Here is a 19815-nt window from a genome sequence, read left to right on the forward strand (position 1 = left end):
ACTATAAGGCTTAATCCAGAGAGAGAGAAAGGAAAACAAAGAAGAAAATATAGAAAAGGTATAAAAAGAATAGAGTAAAAATGCCTGATTAAACAGAGAACAAAAGGAAATTAATATATATATAAATGTATATATTAATACATATATACATAATAAGAATTGACCAAAAATCAAATCAGAAACTTTTTTTCCAAAGGAAAAAAAAGAAGAGGGTAGAAAGAAAAAGAAAAGAGAAGGAAAGAAAAGAGAAGAGAGAGGAAGAAAAAAAAGAGCAACAGACTAATATACAAAACCACAGGACAGTTGTCTGTTGTTGTCTGGGACCCGTGGCTGTGCTGGTCTGGAGGAGAGGCCCTCTGGTTCTTATAGTGTCAGTCCTGCTCTAGTAGATAAGCAGTTGCCAGGCATGGAGGGGCAGGGTTTGGTGTAAGTAGGTCCCACCTCCACTGGGGGCTGCTATCTTGTTTGCGGACTCTCCACCATGTTGGTGATGGGGAGATATATGGGGACATCTCAGTCTCTTCTCCCTGGACCAAGTGTCTCAGACTATGCTGTTCAGGCAGCCTTTACAGAGTAGCACAAGCAGTCAGCTTGCCTTGCTCCACAGTCTCCCACGCCTCCTAGGCACTGAGCTAGAATTCAAAACCTGACGTCTTAAAGGATCCTGAACCACATGGACCCAGTTCTGGGGTAGCACCACTCTACCCTGCTGATATGGCTGGCACCTGTAGGGTCTTTTATCCTTGGGAAGCAATATACCCTTTACCCACAGTACTCAAGGAAGGGGACTGTTCTCTTCCAGTGCGCCCCTGAGATCACCATGAGCCCCAGGGCTGGCTCCCCTCCCCACCAGGTGTGTGCCTACCACCACCCCCAGTTTGGGGAAAATCACACTTTTTTGAAAACTCTGATCTTTAGTGGGCACCTGGGTGGCTCAGTTGGTTAAGTGTCTGACTTCGGCTCAAGTCGTGATCTCACATTTTGTGAGTTCAAACCCTACATTGGGCTGTCAGTGCAGAGCCTGCTTCAGATCCTCTGTCCCCTTCTCTCTTTTCTCCTCCCCCACTAGTTCTTTCTCTGTCTCTCTCTCTTTCTCTCTCCAAAATAAATAAGCATTTAAAAAAATGAAAGAAAGGAAAGGAAAGAAAAAAAGAGAAGAGAAAAGAAAAAAGAAAAGACAAGACTCCGATCTTCCACTGCTAAGGCTGTTTACAAAGTAGAGACTGGCACTCTCCATATTTCTCATTCCCCAGTCCATGGTCCAGAGAGGTTTTTCTCTGATCTTAACAAAATACCACAATCTACAGCTTTTCTTTCTCTCCCTTTTGTCTCTCTACAGAAGGGTATCCCTCCCCTCTGTGCCCACAATATTTTACCTCTCCCAGTTTGCATACATGTACCTCTGTCCCACCAAGCTGTCTCCATCTGCCTGTGGAGATTTTTTCTGTCACTCCACAAATGGATTTCCTGGGTTTGGAACACCCAGTATTCTGATCTCAATACAGCTGTGTTTGAGGGACGAGGGAAATCCCAGTCCCCGTACTTCTCCGCCATCTTAATTCCTCAGTCTAATGTTTCTTTTTTTTATTTTGGAGACAGAGCAACAGAGGAAGGATAGACAGAGACGAGAGAAAGAATCACAAGCAGGCTCCGCACTATCAGTGCAGAGCCAGATGCAGAGCTCAAACTTACAAACCATGAGATCATGACCTTAGCCTAAATCAAGAGTTGGACGCTCAACTGACTGAGTCACCCAGAGAAGGGGTTTTATAAAGAAATCTTTTATAAACAACTTTGAAAATTCCAAAGCAAAATTTCAAAAGTAGTCAACCATACAGATGTCTACACATCATAATGTTAAGGCATAACATTCCAAAAGCTGGTGAGCACAGAACAATGCATAAGACTTCAACATAAGAGGTACATGATGTATTTCTTAGTTACCAATACTTCTGTTTCTGGACACTGGAGTGATAAAAATTGGAGTCCACTCCAATGGCATATTTCCTTGTCCAAGGATTAGTTTCCAGTTACAGATAATATATGGGAAGCAAAGATTAAGCAGGAAATGTCCCGCATCGCTTATTTTTCTCAAGTAAACTGAGTTTAGAGCTTACTACTCAAAAATACAATCCATGGACCAACAGCATCAACATCACCTGGCAGCTTTTTAAAATGCAGGAGCTCAGTCCCTATCCCAAACCTACTCAATTAGAATGGGTATTTTAAGGAGATTCCCAAGTGTTTCACGTTTGAGAAGTCAGTCTTAAAATGGTTCTTCTGGGATGGTTTTATGCCCAAGAATATGGAAGACCCTGCCAGGCTTTGTTAGTGTCTGCTGCATTCCATTCCCAGGTTGGGGAGCATGCAAATCCTAAGGGTATGCAACAGCTTTGCCCTAAATGGACCAACATCTTGGCTTATGCTCAAGAAGTCTGTATCTAAGAAGGTTAGATCCCCCCTTGTTCAGTCACTGCCAAAGAATAAATGCAAGGGAAACCAGAATCTCACAAACCCCCTCTACCTTCAGCTGACATTCTTTATTTAACAGGCATTACTCCAAGAGGACTTGTTAATAAATTTTGGGTTTGAATGGTGGGTTTTTTTTCCAACCATTTCTCACAATTGACTATGGCAATATTTTTTAATTATAATGTAAAAGATTTAATGTGGAAGTAAATTTTAACAATGTGAAAATGTTCTGTATTATCTAGATATCTCCCAGAAAACTCTAACTTCTAAAAAATATATATAGCAATTATGAACAACTTTTCAAAAGGCCTTCATATCTTTTGGTGGACTTTCTACACCATATGCTGTGCTTCTCCTGTTTATCTCTGATTATGGTATCTTTTCACCCATGAGATCTTTTCATATTAATAAAGATAGCAAACCACCTGGCATTGGAATTTGCACAGAATTTATGAAGAAAGTCAAGATACAGTAAATCTATCGAGGCAAACAAGTCAGTTTCTTGGGCTGAAGTTCAAATCTCCTTAACATACAAGCTGTCATTTTTACAAATCCATGAAAAATGAGTGAGGAATTTGGCCCTTGAATAATTTGGTCATGCCATGTAAAGCTCTTTACATTTTCTTTTTTGGTTAAAAAAAAAAAGTGAAGAAATACATTTAAATTACTTATATTCCCACTAGCAAGTAGTTATTTTCGGTTGGTCCAAATGCATGCATTGTTTGTATTTGCCTTAACAGTCAACATAGCCTTCTGTATTTTGCCTCTTTTACTTAATATTATATAGGAAACATTTTCCCATAACTCTACACTGCCTTCAAATGAGCATTTTAATGACTTCAGAAAAGTCCATCCTAATGAGATATATTCTGTTTACCCATTATTTTATTGTTAGACCTTTAGGTTGTTTCTAACTTCTTGAATAGTCTCAGCCTATATATTTTTACATAAACTACAAGGAAATGTAGGCAATCTACTAATGACTTGACAGAAATCAATTGAGATAACAAGTCTTCTATATAAATGTGCCAATAAACTTAATTCAAACATACACTCCAAAAATGCCCAAATGGCCAGTCACAAAATGTAAAAATAAATGCAAAGAACTTTTTTATATACTCCATATGATTATAAAAAATAACCTATAATTTAATCTTTGTTGCAAACTTTTTCTATGCCCCCAAAAAACAATTCTAATCTAGTAAATGCTAACAGCATATAGTTTAACTGAAAGTATGACTAGACACAGAAGGCCAACTTAAACAGATGTCATAATCAAAAAAATATTTACCCCACTTACATGTATTAGTTAATAGACATCAAAATGGCCAGCTTGACAGGAAGAGAAGAATGGGGCCACTTCAGTTATAGATTTCATTGAATCTCCCCAGAAGTTCCATTTTTATTGGCCTCATATTCAGTCCAAAGGTGTTGCATAAGCCCCTTCCTGGCAAGCAGGAATACGTCATCAATTTCTTTGACAGTTTTGAAAGTCTACTATTCAAATTGCTCTTTCACCATCCCAGTCTCCATGGAAGGTTCCAATATGTTAACATAATTCCAGACTCACTATTCTCAAATGTGCTGGCATCTGAGCAGCTCTCTGTGAAGGAGTCTTCTTGAGTGGCCAGATCTGTTTAAAAAATTTTGGAGGTGACTCCAACATTATATTTCTCTTACACACATACATACCATTCATACAGAGTGTCCTTGGCAACTACTCAATTTTTAAAAGGTTTTTTAAACTCCAAAACGACATGATGGGTTATAATAATAATGCCAAGTAAATATTTATTGAGTGCCTGTGTCACACTAGGTGCTGTTCTAAGCACTTTATTAACTTATTCAGTCCTCACAATAATCCTAAGAGGAAGGGACTATATTATTTCTGCTGCTTTACTAAAGACGAAATTCAGAAACAGAGGTCAAGCCACTTGCTCCATGTAGGAGAAGGCAGGAAGAAATCCATGGTATGGTGAAGTCAGGATTCAAATCCAGGCATTCTGGCTTGTGACTCTAACCTCTTAATCACTGCAGCTACTGTCTTACCGTTTGATCACTTGAGGGTCTTCTGTGTTGGTCTTCCATTTTTTCATTTCCTCTTGAGTAGAGTAAGATATTGGTGGATGCATAACCCTGTAGACCTCAAGCAATTGATGATCTTTTGGTTGCTCTGCCTCTCAGTGGGTAGGTATCATAGTCTGCCAATCAGATGGAACTCTTTTTGTAAATGGCTAGCATAATATATGGGGTTTTTTCTTAGAAAATGTTCAGTATTAAAGTGAAGGAAAATAGGTGTGCAACTAAAATTATATGTAAGGTAATTTTGAATTTTCTATCTGAAATAATAATAGATAATTCCTTTATGTTTTATACTGGAAAATTAAAGCTGAGAGTTCAATTCACTTTACCCAAAATTATCTAGCTAAAACTCGGAGATGCTAAAATATAAAATAAATGACAATTATGGACAATATTCACTCAGTGGCATGTCTAGAACAAGAGACAAGGCCCTTCTCAAACACCTCTCTTCTCATACGTAACTAACAGCTACTTCTTCATCAGTGACCACCCTCAGCCCACTTTAATGATCCTGCCCCCAATTTAAAAAAAAAAAAAAAAAAAAAAGCAAAACCAGTAATTGAATTTCCCTAGCTTTTTTACAACCTCCAATTCAAAACTGGACCCCATGGTTTTCAATCCTGTCTATAACCATACAATACAGGCCTAAATCCTATAAGAAGCTCCTAAAAACAGAGTCAACCTACAATTCCTTTGGAGTGCATTCCCTCGGCTGCAGTAAGTGAAATAAATCTAACTTGGACTACAGGTTTTTTTCCTATGCTCTTTTGTTGATGGGCTGTAACAGTTGTCTAGACCATCTGACTAGATGAAAGGTGGTGCTAAGGTACACTGAAGAGTAATATTTGGGAGAAAACTGACAATTCCATTTTGAATATATTGAGTACAGAGTAATTTGAGAAGTTCAGGCAGTGTTAAAGAAGCATTGGTCTGTAAGGGTCTGTAGAGAACAAAGAGAAGCATGAATATAAGAAGTCATCAACATATAGATGGAAATTAAAGCTAGGGCATGGATGAGACTACTCAGTGCAAAAAGCACAGGGAGAAAAATATGGGGAAGCTAGGACTGAGTTTTAATGACTCCAGTATGAAGATTCTATAAAGAATGAGCAACAAAGGAGGCTAAGAAAGCATATTCAGAGATAAATCAGACGAAGAATATATCATCACATGAACCACAGAAGATATTTCAGAGCCTATGGAGTGACCAGTGGCTGAATTTTGAGAGATCAAGTAAAAAGAGAATGGAAAAATTCCCTTTGGAGTTCATTGATATTTTTTGTGAGAGATTTTTCAGCATTTTGATGGGAGGAGAAGCCAGATTAAATGAATGAGGAGTAAGTGTGAGGTAAGCAAAGTGAAAAAAGAAAGGTCTTCCCGAAGTAGGGGCAGTGTGGTAGTGCTATATATAGTAGTTAAAAGAATGGATTCTAGAGAGAGACTGAGTTCAAATTCTAGTTGTGTCCCTCACTAGCTGTGACCTTGGTTAGGGTGCTTAACTGATTTGTGCGTCATTTTTTTCCATCTGTCAACTGGGGGAAAAACAGTAACTGACCACTTGGGGTTGTGAGAAGGAATAGATCAATTAATAGAGATCTTTATAAATAGTAACCTTTCAATAAGGATTAGCAATAATTATTTCAAAAACATGAGACAGCATGGCTCCATAGGGGCCTGAAAGTAGATCAATGTGAATGTTGAGTATGGAGATAAGACCAAAGAGGGTGACAGGATCCTAGATATAGAAGACCTTGAATGCCAGGCTAAAGAGGTACATTTCCTCTCACGGCATAAGGATTCGTTGAGAGAGTTTAAGAAGAGAGTGATGTGATAATATTTCTATTTTAGAAAAATCACTCTGGTTATAGACTAGAGGATGGATTGAAGTAGAACCAGGCTAAAGGCTGGGACAGCAGTTAGGAGCCCATTTCAGAAACCTAAATGAAAACCAATAATGCCTGAATTAAGGCAAAAGTAGAAATGGAATAGAAAATAATAATAATTCAATGAGGTAAAATTATCATGACTTGGTTACTCATTGTGTATTTTAGGTGAGGGAGAGAATGAAGTCTAGAATACTCACCCTTTACCTCCCCCCAGATTTCTAGTTTGGGTGGCTAGCTGAGTAGTACAGCCATTTACTAGGGAAGAAAGTCTAGGGTTGCCTGAGAATTAAGATGATTATTATTCAATTCTGGATATGCTATGTCTGTGCAACACCCAAAGGGTACATATAGCCAATATACAATCTAGAACCCATAGGAAAGTTAGAGCTCAAGATCCATACATGGTTGTCTAAGTTGAGCATTCCAGTGGTTACTGAGGAAGAATATCTAGAGAGAGAAGAGTACTGGTGGGGAAAAATTTATTCAGAGAATTTATCTAGGAAAATAACATCAATTGACAATAGATAAATGTTAATAAGCTTAGGGGAAGGTGGTATATGGTGAAAAAGATGATGGCATAGGGTAGTTGGTTTTCTCTAAAGAAGGATTTCCAGAAGGCCTCAATAGAAAACGACAGCAATGGTGGGAGAATGAGTGGGAAGGAGAAAGAACACAGCAGTATAGATGTAAGAGCATGATGGGACTAGCTGATTGGAGGTACATATGTCTTGTCCAGGTGACAAGGTGAAGGCATGCAGTTCCAAGTTTTTGGCAATTCAAACAAAGGCCAAAAGAGGCCTCTGATGGTGACTTTCTGTGTATGCTAATTACCTCATGTCAAGTGAGCTGTACTCACATTTCACGACCCATCTCAAATGTCACTTTCTTTGGAGCTCTTCCCCCAAGTGACCTTAGCAGGCTTAATTTTTCCTTCCTCTAAGTTTCCACAGTATATTAGCATGCCTGTATCATTGTAAATAAAACATTCCCACTCTACAGTGGAATTCAAAGACATGTAAATGATTTCCCCAAGGTGACCCAGGTTTCCTGACCCCCAAGATCAGTACTGTTTCATTATATCCCTGCTCCCTTTCTCCAGGGACAGGGAGGAATCTCATGACTATAAACTTTTAGCCACTACAAGGGTTTATTCATTTAGTTAAGAAGTGTATAAAGGCTGTGTTGGATAAATAAGGTTTGCTTTAGATCCTATGTTCTGATTGCCCAGTAGAGGTCTTATGCCAGGATAGCCCAATGCAGACCGGAATCTGACAGATTTGGATACTGGCTTGTCATTATAACTCAAAGGCAAGACCCTGGTTATGAGAATATAATGGATATAGGCAGGATGTTAAAAAAAAAACAAAAAAAAAAAAAAACAGTAGGAGAATGATAAGACTCAAAAAAATTTTTTTTTAAATAAGTAAGTAACATTGGGCCTTGAATTAGAAAGCCTGTTCTGTTCTTGGTTTTGGCACAGGGTATATGACCCTGTGCAAGTCACTTCACCTCTCCAGGTCTGTTCTCTTATTTATGTTATGAGTTAGAGTTGATGATTTCTAAGATATCTTTTAAGTGGCCCTGTCACCATAGTCACGGCTAAGTGACTGGGTGGACTGGGTGGACTGCCCCAGCCTGCTGGCAGAGCTGGCAGAAACCCCAGTAAACAGCATCACGGATCATTCCAGAACAAGCTGTGCTGTGAAGCAGGTCTGCCAGTAGCCTGGCTTTCCCTGGTGAGCTGCACTCAACAGCAGAGCCTACTCAGTCTTAAAAGGACTAGGACAGTTACCCTACCTTTGATTTTCTGTGGGATCCCTTAGGGAGATCTCAGTATCTGCAGGAACATTAGATTATCAATTACCTCATTGGGAGGACATGAGATGAGCAGGAGTGAAGAGAGAGAGACTTTGCAGAGTAGACTTCAATGCCCTTTGCCAACCTTTTACATTTCCTACAAATCACCCACAATGCTTCTCCTGCCCTTCTTCCCACAGTCTCATTTAAAGAGATCCTTTCTAGGGGTGCCTGGGTGGTTCAGTCAGTTGGGTATCTGACTTTGGCTCAGGTCATGATCTCACAGCTTGTGAGCTCAAGCCTCACATCAGGCTCTGTGCTGACAGCTCAGAGCCTGGAAGCTGTGTCTTCCACTCTTTCTCTCTGCCCCTCCCCTGCTCACTCTCTGTCTCTCTCTGTCTCTCAAAAATGAATAAACATTAAAAAAAAAAATTTAAAGAGATCTGTTCTAGGGGCGCCTGGGTGGCTCATTTGGTTAAACAACCGACTTCAGCTCAGGTCATGATCTCGTGAGTTCTCATGATCTTCATGGGTTCGAGCCCCATGTCCGGCTCCATGCTGACAGCTCAGAGCCTGGAGCTTTCTTTGGATTCTGTGTCTCCTCCTCTCTCTGCCTCTCCCCTGCTTGTGCTCTGTCTCTAAAATAAATAAAGATTAAAAAATTTAAAAAAATAGAGATATTTTCTAAAATAAAAATAATAAAAAATAAAGAGATCCTTTCTTTTTCTAAGGGTAGTTCTTTTCTCTGTGCCCATAAGTCCAGACCCACTGTTCTACTCCAGAACAAGGGCAAATACCTAAAACAATAAAATATATGTTTGAGAAGAGGAAAACAAGGACAACTACCACTAGACTCTGTGTCTTGTATCAATATCATCAACCTCCCCTTCCTTGCCTTTATATTACAAAGTTTGAGGTTAAGATCCTCGTTGATGGGAAGCCACAACTCCATGTCTCCACTTTATGCCTTCGTTTATTACCAACTCACAGCAGCCAGAGGCCTCTCCACCATCCCAGCAACTGGCCAGTGCCTAGCTGGCATCCATATCATCAGATCCAAAGGACTCTTTTTTTTTTTTTTTGACATTTATTTATCTTTGAGAGACAGAGACAGACAGAGCACAAGCGGGAGGGGCAGAGAGAGAAGGAGACACAGAATCTGAAGCAGGCTCTAAGTTCTGACCAAGCTGTCAGCACAGAGCCAAACACAGGGCTCAAACCCACGAACTGTGAGATCGTGACCTGAGCCAAAGTCAGTTGCCCAACTGACTAAGCCACCAAGGTACCCCATCAAAGGATTCTTTCTTGACCATGCTATGGTATCTGCCATTGTGGAAAACTACCACCTTTATTTAAACTTTCTTAAACTACAGATGTCATTCAACCTGACATTTTTTTTTTACTCATCACCCCATATCTTTAGCCAAAGGGGTGAGACTGGGCAGCCGTATTTTATATCAAAGACCACAGGTGATAGGAGTGGGGGTACACACCTGGTTAAGGCAGCTTAGATCCCTGATGTGACCTGGCTCAAAAAGAAGAGTCAGACCTATCAGATTCTCTTTTTCTCAGGAATGTGAAATAAAAAACACTTTGTCATTTTGGCATAGGAGCTAATAGGTCATGATGTATAAAGAGATTCTGGAGGCAATGTTTGACCACATGAGGCCAAAATTATAAGAGTTAGAAACTACGAATGAGCAGAGGAAAAGATCCTGAGAGAGAAGAGATAAAGCCAATACAGAGAGTAATGAGCTGTAAGATTCAGGCAGGTGGAGGGAACTTCTGACCTCCAAGACCTTCCTTCCTGGAAAACAACAGCTTCTCTAGAGTTTTCTCCTTCCACTATTTATTCTCTCCCCCATTCTTTGAAGACTATTCTCTATTTGTTCTTTAAGTATTAGGGTTTTGTTGTTGTTGTTGTTGTTTTCCCTTTGAGGACTCTGACCTTGGACCTTTTTCAATCTACACACTTTCAAAGAAACATGGTCATGGCTTCCAAAACTGCCTGTATCTGATGATGCTCACTCAGATCTTAATTTCTAGGCTAGCTCTCTCTCCTGAATCTCTCTCCCGAGCTTTTGGCCACGTTTACCCAACTGCCTAATGGACATTGCCGTTCCCCACCTCAAAATCAACACATCTAAAATTAAAACTTTCCTGTCAAACCCACTTTTCCTCTGATACTGCTTTTCAGTGAAGGAAACTTGCAGCTGAAAACCAAAATCACCCTAGACTTCTCTCTCCTTCCAATCCATTTGGACATTAAGTCATTTTCATGCATCCTCTTCTACTTCTCTTCACTGCTTCTCCTCTCCAGTCCTGCTGCTACTAAGTTCAGGGCCTCATAACTGCCCTCCTGGTTTTCTTGGTGTTAAACTCCTACCCCTGCCTGTAACTCTTCTGTGGCCTTCCCATTGTATTAAAGGAAAATCCAAACTCTTTAGCATGGCATCAAAATCTTCCATGATGCTTTTCCTGGTTACTTCATCAATATAATATTCTGCCGAACTCCATCCAACCACAGTTTCAAGGTATCCGGACTTTTTGTGACTCCAACAACATCTCAAGTGTTGCCTCTGTCTGGACTCTTCTCTCACCGATCCCTCTTCCAGGAAGGCTAACATCCCTTTCTCTTCCAGTCAACACTTTCCTAAGTCATCCTTCAATATTTATGATCCTGCCTCCACATATAAATCACTATCTTTTTTTATTATGTCCCAACTATACTCTGACCAGATGTATATGACTTTATGACACTTACTTTTAAAATGTTTGTATTCCTCTACTTAATCTGGAGGGGCAGAAAATATATCATTTTTACTGTTTGTCCTATGCCTAGCAGTGAACACGTTCAGAAGATGCTGTGGAGGAAAGGGAGGAAATGAATACACTGATCCTCCATGGGATAAAACTGGCCTATCCTCTGACAGAAAAGACTAATGCCAGGTAAGTGAAGTCACGAAATTTTATGGTCATAATTAAAAATGCCTACCAAACAAGGAAAAAACAAAACCTCTCCTACACTGAGCAAGAAAGTGCACCATCCTCTTCTTCAGAAAGTGTAATGTCACCTCAAGTAATTGGAAGCAGAAACCTCTCAAAGGTTCCCATAATGATAACTAAGAAAAATGCAGCATTTTCCCAGATTAAACAGAAGCCCTCAAAAATATAAAGATTTGGGAGACGTCTGGGTGGCTCAGTCAGTTAATTAAGCACCAACTTCAGCTCAGGTCATGATCTTGCAGTTTGTGAGTTCTAGCCCCAAGTCAGGCTCTGTGCCTGCAGCTCAGAGCCTAGGATTCTGTGCCTCCCTCTTTCCCTGCCCCTCCTCTGCTCACGCTGTCTCTCAAAAATAAATAAACATTTAAAAATATATACATATAAAGATTTTACGTCTACATTCCTATCCTTGAGAATATCAAGGATATGAGGCTGGAAATTGCTCCATTTAGACCTGATAAGGTGAAAATGGAGCCCATCACAGGGAATGGTCCCAGTACCCTGGCAGAAAGAGGCAGGAAACACGTTGTCACAGCTGAGAACTGTGCTAAAGAGTCAATTAGTCCCTAATTAGCTAAGCAGCCCCTGCTGCTGCCCAGCTTGAGGAAATGCTTGAGGACAGTTTAAATAGGAATGTCTCTTAGTAACAATCTCTGTTTAAGATGTAATAAATGACTCATTCAATCCAGGATGGGAGAGGACCTGGCTGCTCTAGACTGGGGTCCCCTGGGCTATGAGTCTAGTCTCAGGTGTCTCTACCCTTTGCCCATTCTGTCTCAGTGCCATCTACCTGTCTAGGACTGAAGGAAACTGGCTAAAACTTGGGAGGCACACTAAGACAGCCTGGGGAGGACACACTGTAGAAGGCACAGGAAATAGGGAGGGGTCCTTGCAAAAAGGGCTCCATTGGCCAAGGGCTCAGCACTTGACAGCTTCTGGGGGGAAAAGGACCTGAGAGAAAGAACTTTTGCCTGTCGAATAGACACACAAGCTGAATATTCCAATCAAGAGTGGGAAGCTGCTTTGGCTTCTACATTGTGAAAATGATTGTCTTCCTTGACACATCCTAAGGGAGAAAAGGGTAGGCAATGCATAGTTCTTCCCTTGGCTGTTCTGTCCCAGGGCTCCAGGCAGAGTTGAGCTGGATGCTTGCTCACATTTCCTGTGTGAAATAGTCTCTTCACATTCTAGTTCCTGGTTTCTTATTCTCCAGGTTTCCTCAGAGAATAATGTGTGTGTCAATTCCTGTGGGAAACATTTGCTGATATTCTGCCCACACCTCCACCGCCACCCAAGTGAAGGGTAAGAACATCATCTAGGTCGCTCCCATGTATGCTCATTGGAGCACACAGATTGTAAATTGCAATGCCTGCTTTATTATCTGCCTAGTACATCCTAAGTTCCTCAAAGGGAGGAACCATGTGATAAACCTTTGAATCTCCAGATTCTGACCTGGAGCATTGTCTAATCTCACATGTTTAATAAAGTTTATTGAACCTTTCTTAATAAGGTGAAATAGTATATTAAATTATGTTATATTATACTTTCATATAATATAAGATGAAATAAGGCAGGACTGGTAATACAGCAATATTCTAAACTGAAGCAATAAAGACACTTTAAATGGGAGACAACCCAAGTAATAGGTCTGTGAAATAGGAATACAGAAGGCAAATCTACACCATTTCTGTGCCATGGAGCCCTTTGCCAATCTGGAAATGTCTTTGGGCCCCTTCTCAAGCATTCTCTTTTAAAGACGTAGTAAAATACATAATATGACAAAGGAAACCAATTATATTGAGATCATTACCGAAAGAACTTGTTAAAATTATAATTTAGTAATATGTGTTTATTAACTCATAGAATAACAAGGTCAAGTGGAAGTTCTAAAAACTATAATTTTTAAGTAACAATAGATGTCAACAATGATGAGGTTTTTGGGGTGATAGTGGGGTTTGTGGGGCCAGCCGAAGGCCAAGAAAGAATTCTTAAAGAAGTATTTGGTGCAAAAAGGTGATTTTATTGAAGCACAGGGATGGACCTATGGGCATGCCCCAGGACCATGAAGAGACACTGGTTATATACTATGGAGCTGGGGGAGGTGAAGTCCGGGGCGAGTTTCCAGTGAGATTTTCATATGCTAAAGACTCACAGGATATTGGAGGCCTACCTACTGTGAAGCTAGGGTTGTTTTTCCCTCTAGCAAAACATTAGCACTAAGGACAGTAGGGAGTTCCTGGAGAAATATTTTACTCTGCCAGCCTCAAGTATATGTCAGTGGACTGCAGGTTATAAGGACATTTAGTTCTATCTGCCATTTCCTTCTGGCTTTGTTTCCCACATCACTATGGAGGGGAGACTTAGGTCTTGCAGGACTACGATTTCTATCAGTTAGCCATTTGTTTTTCCCCTTTCCTTTGTTCTTAGGCAGCCAGGAGTGCCGGAGGAATATCACACATAGCCCACCTGGGTGGGGGGGGAGGGGGCGGTTTGCAGACTGTCAACTTTCCTTATGCTCCCTCATCAAACAATATTTGAAGATATCGGCCATAACAGCAATGTGACATGAAAAAATATGTACCTTCTATTGGCAAGAGGTGCAGATACTGCAGTACCCCTGAGGTTTGTTGTCCACAATTGTGGGAACACTGAATTTCAGTTAGTGATGAGTGAAAATAAAGAAATACATTTTCTCCAAGAGGCAAGATCATGGACGCCCTGAATTCGTGGATTCCGTGAGTTCAGTAAACCCCCTGTCTGTGGAACACAGGAAAACAGAACACCTAAAGTAACAACCAAGAATAGCAATTCTTTCATCTCAAATCAGTGCAGGCCTCTACCTACACTATATAGTACACAGCTGTTTCAGAGGTGCTTACGCTTATGAAGGATATGAATATTCACTTTACATAAAATGTAACAGTTTATAAGGCTTACTATAAAACTACAGTAATAACAGCAGGGTGGTATTTGTTTAAAGATACTTATATAGATGAATGACGCAGACCTAGTGAGTTCAGAAATCGACCCACACCTGTTCAGTCAGTTGACTTTTGACAAAGGGGCCAAAGCAATTCAATGGGTTTAAATACTTTTTTCAACAAGCATTGCAAACCATTGGATATCCAAAAAGCTTAACCCTCACCACATATCACATATAAGAAGTTACTTGAAATGGATCTTTGACCTGAATGTAAAAAAAAACACAAGAAGAAAACATAGGAAAAAATATTTGTGATCTTTTGTTAAGGAAAGATTTCTTAGGTATGAAAAACTGGAACCATAGTGAAAATTTTACAAATTGGACTTCATCAAATTTAAAATGTCAGCTCTTCAAAAGACACTGTTAGGAAATGAAAAGATAGGACACAGATTGGTAAAACAAACAAGCAAAATTTGCAAAGCTCCTACCTGATAAAGAGCTTGTATGCAGAATACATAAATAATTACACAAAAAGCTTAGTAGATGGAAAGGCAAAAGATTTGAACACCTATTTCACCAAGGAAGATGTGCAAATGGCAATGTCCGTATGTAAAAACACTCAACATCATTAATCATCAAGAAAATATTAATTAAAAGCACAAGGAGATACCACTATACAAACATTCAAATGATTAAATTAAAAGGGTTGATAATACTGTTAGAGACCACGTACAACAACTAGAGCTCTAAAAATTGTTCATACAAAGGCAAATGATACAGTTATTTTGGAGAACAGTTTGGTAGTTTTTTATAAAGTTAAACATACACTTCCCATATGACCCAACAATTCCACTCATAGGTATTTACCCAAGAGAAATGAAAACATATGCCCACACAGCAAATGTTAATAGTTGCTTCATTCATGTAGCTGAATGTCTATCACCAGCAGAATGGATAAAAATATTATGATATATTCATACAATGGGATATTTAACAACAAGCAGTGAATTACACATGCATGCAACAACATGGATGAACTTCAAAAGCATTACACTGAGTGACTAAGTGAAATATGCCAGACACGATAGACTGCATTCTGTATGGTTCCATTTACATGATATTCTAGAAAAGTCAAAACTATAGAAACAGAAAATAGATTGATCACTTCTTGCCAATGGGCTGTGGGTAAAAGAAAGGGATTGTCGACAAAGAGGTATAAGGGAACTTTCTGGGGTGCTGAAAATATCCCACATGTTAATTTGGGTAGTGAATACACAATTTCTATGTTTGTCAAATTCATTAAACAGTATACTTATAAAGAGTGGATATTGCTGCATGTAAACTGTATGTCAATAAAACTTGACTTTAAAAAAATTCTAAAGTTTTATCAGAGAGAAATTATAAATGATATTTTGTGACTAGAGCTAAATTGTCCTTTCAGAGAATTCAGTTTTAGGATTTTCCCCCCAAATGAAAGGCATTTGTGCATACTCTACAGACAGGAACAGATGCATTGGCTCACTATCTTATTGAGTTTGTACGCTATTTGGAAACTGAATTGCTTTGACAAATTACTTGCTAGGCAGGAAAAGCATTAAGGGATTATTTGTCCACCATGATTTCAAATTTTTCCCTAATGATAAAATCACTTGAAATAAAAGAGGGCAGCCAAAGTAGTTTTACTCAGGGAGATATTGTTTCATACATAGACATGTACAAAAGAGTATAAGCAAGAAAAGGAAATATATTCTAATTTTGAAATTTTTAAACTTACTTTAAATGTTATGATAATAGCAAACAATTTTAATGCTAAATAGCACATATTTCAGATTTCCTTATAAGTGCTTCTCAACTTAAAGACTTGAAATCACATGTGAATGTGGGTGTTTAAACTTACTTTACAAATTGAATCTTTACCTCTCAGACCACTTTAATACCCATTTTAATACTGTTTGAGGATTCTGTTAGATTATATCGTGTTTTTACTTGTTTATGTGCTCTAATGTTTTCCTGCTGTGCTATAGAACATTTTGCTTTAATAGGATTCTATGTATTTCAAGAATTTCTTTGTAAGTGATGTGCCTTTCAAAAAAAAGCAAGGAGAAGCTTCAAAATCTTCATAAAAGCAATGTCCTTCATTCACTTTTTGATAGAACATTAACATTATCTGCCTTATCCAAAGTAATGTATTTTCATTCACAGTTCATAGAATGTAGAACCACCACTTATTTTAAATGAGTTTGTATGTAACCGTCAAATTAAATGAGTTAATTTTTACCTTTGGGCCTTTTCAACATATCGTCATAATAATAGTTGTTTTAATGAATGGCGATAATTTACTTTATATTTTTATTCAGTTATTTTGCCAGAAAGACCAAACTAACTTCAAATATTTTTCATTTTTTCCAAAGATATGCTTGATCTCCAAGTAAGTATTTATTCTATTTACAGGAGGTCTGTTCTTTCATATAACTAGATCTGCTACTAATACAGGAACCACTAGCCACATGGCATTATTTAAATTAGTTAAAATGAAATAAAACTAAAATTTTCAGTTTCTTGGTCACACTAGACAAATTTCATGTGGTCAGTAGCCATATGCGGTCTGTGGCTATCCTGCGGGAGATCACAGATATGCGATATTTCCATCACTACTATTCTACTGGACAGAGCTGATCCAAATCAAAGTCAGGAAACTTTTTTCTTAAAGGCCCAAATAGTAAATATTTTGGGATTTATGGGCCAACAAGCAAAACTGAGGTTGCTATTTAGGTACTTAAAAAACATTTGAAAAATAGGTACATTTAAAGATAGAAGGAAAAAACAAGCATTCTTAACTTGATGGCTACACAAAGCAGGCAACAGGCTGTATATCTTTCAGTCCTTGATTCATTAACCACATCTTTATCGAGCACATCCATGTTTTAAGCAAAGCTAAATATTAAGCAAAGCATAGTGAAGAAAACCTAGTTCCAGCTTCAGAACATAATAGGAAAGGCACTATAACAAAAATTGCACAATTAATCAATTATTATAATATAACAAATAAAATGATAGAGATAAACAGGGTGTTATAAAAGGAAGTAACAGAAGAACCTAAAGCCATGTGAAAGATTGACTAATTCTAAAAATTATACATTATCTGCAACTAATATTATTTTGTAATATATGGCATCTACTGTTTATTGTAGACTTTCTAGGTGACCCATGTGAGAAAGATGCTATAAAAATTGATAAATCTAGGTAATACTTCTAAGTGGATTTATGTTTAAATATATTACATTCCTATATACCATCTGTTTTATATATGTGAAGTAATAGCACATCTAAAAATTATATTTGCTAAAATAACACTCATTGATGTTTGGTGTTTTATTTTCCTTTACTAGAATCTTTTATAAGAATAAAAATGTATAAGTGAAATGCTTCCTTGTAACTGGAAAAACTGTCCACAAGTTAACTCCTAAAATGGCCCCAATATCCTATTAATTGCTTATACCAAAATTCAAATTGAACCCTTCACTAAACAATACAATGCGATGCACATAAAACTAGGCCACTTCAACAGCTTTTTTAGAATGTACCATTTTTTTTCATTTATGAGAACTCAGCATGCAAATCACGAAACCACAACAAAATAAAAATATATACTATACTCTCTTCCTATATAATGGCAATATTCCTGAAGATCATTTTGGTTTTCTGAGCCCTTTATTGCACTTTGCAGTTCATCCAAATGTGGCCTCTTTTATTGTAGTGTCAAGAACATGATATAAATCCAAATACTTCACCACTGAACATGTGAGAGACCTGAGAGACCAGAAGCCATTCTAGACACCACATGCCTTGACTGACAAATAGACCAAGCCGAAGTGGTTTAGAGATCACATCATGTGACATATATCTGCTTTGTTTCGATGAATAAACCTAGAACTTTTAAAATATGGCCAATTACACATTGAGATGAGGGTGAAATAAAGAGAATGGAATATTTTCTGAGGTCATAACATTCAGTATTAATTCTACAATTTCACTATAATTAACGGGCCCAGGAGCAAATCCTTCTGCTGATCGGGTTTGAGTTGCTCTTTTACGGTGACAAATGAAGCACACCAAGAAAGTAAAATTTGACATTCCCTTCATGCCTTCTTAGAACAATCCATGTTGGAATGAAGCGGAAAATAGTGGAGTTTAAAGACAAATTAAAAAAAGGAAAAGAGAAACAGTGACTGAATCCATCAAGACAAGATTCCACTTTTGAATGTCTACGTGCAGCTCGGCTCTCCCATTACCTCTGTATAATTTTCAGCAGGGAGCTGCTACTGTTATTCTTTAATGCAACCCTGTATATAAATTAAAGATTCTGGCTCCCTCAAGGCAAATATCCTGAATTCATCTTTACTGAAAGAGAAAAAAAACTGTCATACCTTCTTAATCCAGAAGATCGAAGGTCCCACACAAGAATCAGTTCTTAATGTCATCTGGGATGGAGTCATATTGACAACTAGCAGACATTTTCCTCATGGAGCATGGGACTTCTTCTGAGCACCCAGTGGCCAATCCATAGATGAGCTCATCCTGTGCCTCTTCCATCTGAGATCCCTTCTGTCTCTGGGAAGGAGCCCCACGCTCTTTACTCACACAGTACCATCACCACTGAACCTGGGGGTACTCCTCTGATGGTTTCCATTTGCTGGAACGTTTGACACAGGAGTTGGTGCTTGTACAGAGGTGGAAGGGGGACAGGGTTGGCTGCTGGGGTCATAGGAGGTGGTGAGGTGGGAGTAATTAGCTGCCTTGAATCTACATCTGGCTTTGTTTCTGTATAGAACCTGTATAAGTTGGATCAGTGTGTCCTGATTCTTGAGATCTCAACCATATCAAAATGTCATTTGGCCCAAGTCCAGACTCTGTACTTGCATTTCTAATGTTCCACCATAACCATCTATCACTGAGACCCATCACGTTTCCTTTTGATTACTCTAGCCCAGAAGAAAGCTAAAACATTTTCTGGGATCTCTTTTTCCCAGCGGGAGCTCTCTGCTTCATTCGAGAACAGTTCTCAAACCTTAACCTAAATGATGGCCAACCATTGCCAGCGTATTTCGGAAAGTGGTTCTCCTTTCTCTGGAATTTTTGTTTATGCTATTTCCTTACTTTCTGATATCATTAAAAATATGTGTTTTGTAGTTTATTTGCCTTTTTGTGGTTTTGCAGTCAATGTGTTGGCTTGCCATGACCTACTACATCTTGCCTGAAAGCAGACCTATTAAATTTATTTTTACATGCTGCCATGTTTAATCTACCTCATTAATGCTTCTGTTCTATACAGCAAAAGAGAAGCCTATCACAATGTTGTCACTCTGGTGAAGGGACAGAAATGAGTATAAAGTCGTGCTTTACAGAATTTGGAAACAAAGTATAATCATTTTCACTGGTATATATTTGAAGATACCACAAAAAGACACAAAACTGTTTTTAAAAAATTAAAAGCAGACAAAAAGCAAAGTTGAACGTTGTCCAGTAGTGATGACCTATCTGTTTTAATTCAGTGACAAATTCCTAAAGTTTAAATATATTTCTTATTACATATTCATACATTTTATTAAGATATTTATTTTATGAATAAAATATTTAGGAATCTTTCTGCCC

The 19815-nt window shown here is 38.5% G+C and overlaps 1 protein-coding gene across 7 annotated transcripts in view; it reads left to right on the top strand.

Moving 5' to 3' along the window:
- METTL25 (methyltransferase like 25) overlaps positions 1–19420 on the top strand; it is a 161923-nt gene extending 142503 nt beyond the window's left edge. For 3 of the 7 annotated variants that reach the window (XR_006204972.1, XR_006204973.1, XR_006204977.1), the window contains 2 exons: positions 11080–11186; positions 12454–12741. The gene's annotated coding sequence lies outside the window, so the exon portion shown is untranslated. Of the gene's footprint in view, positions 1–11079; positions 11187–12453; positions 12742–17920; positions 18030–18316 lie in introns of those variants that run through there. The other 4 variants (XR_006204974.1, XR_006204975.1, XR_006204976.1 and 1 more) reach the window with 4 other exon arrangements.
- The last annotated feature ends 395 nt before the right edge of the window (positions 19421–19815 follow it).

Source organism: Panthera leo, chromosome B4 (genome assembly GCF_018350215.1).
Source record: "Panthera leo isolate Ple1 chromosome B4, P.leo_Ple1_pat1.1, whole genome shotgun sequence".
Classification (NCBI taxonomy): Eukaryota; Metazoa; Chordata; class Mammalia; order Carnivora; family Felidae; genus Panthera; species Panthera leo.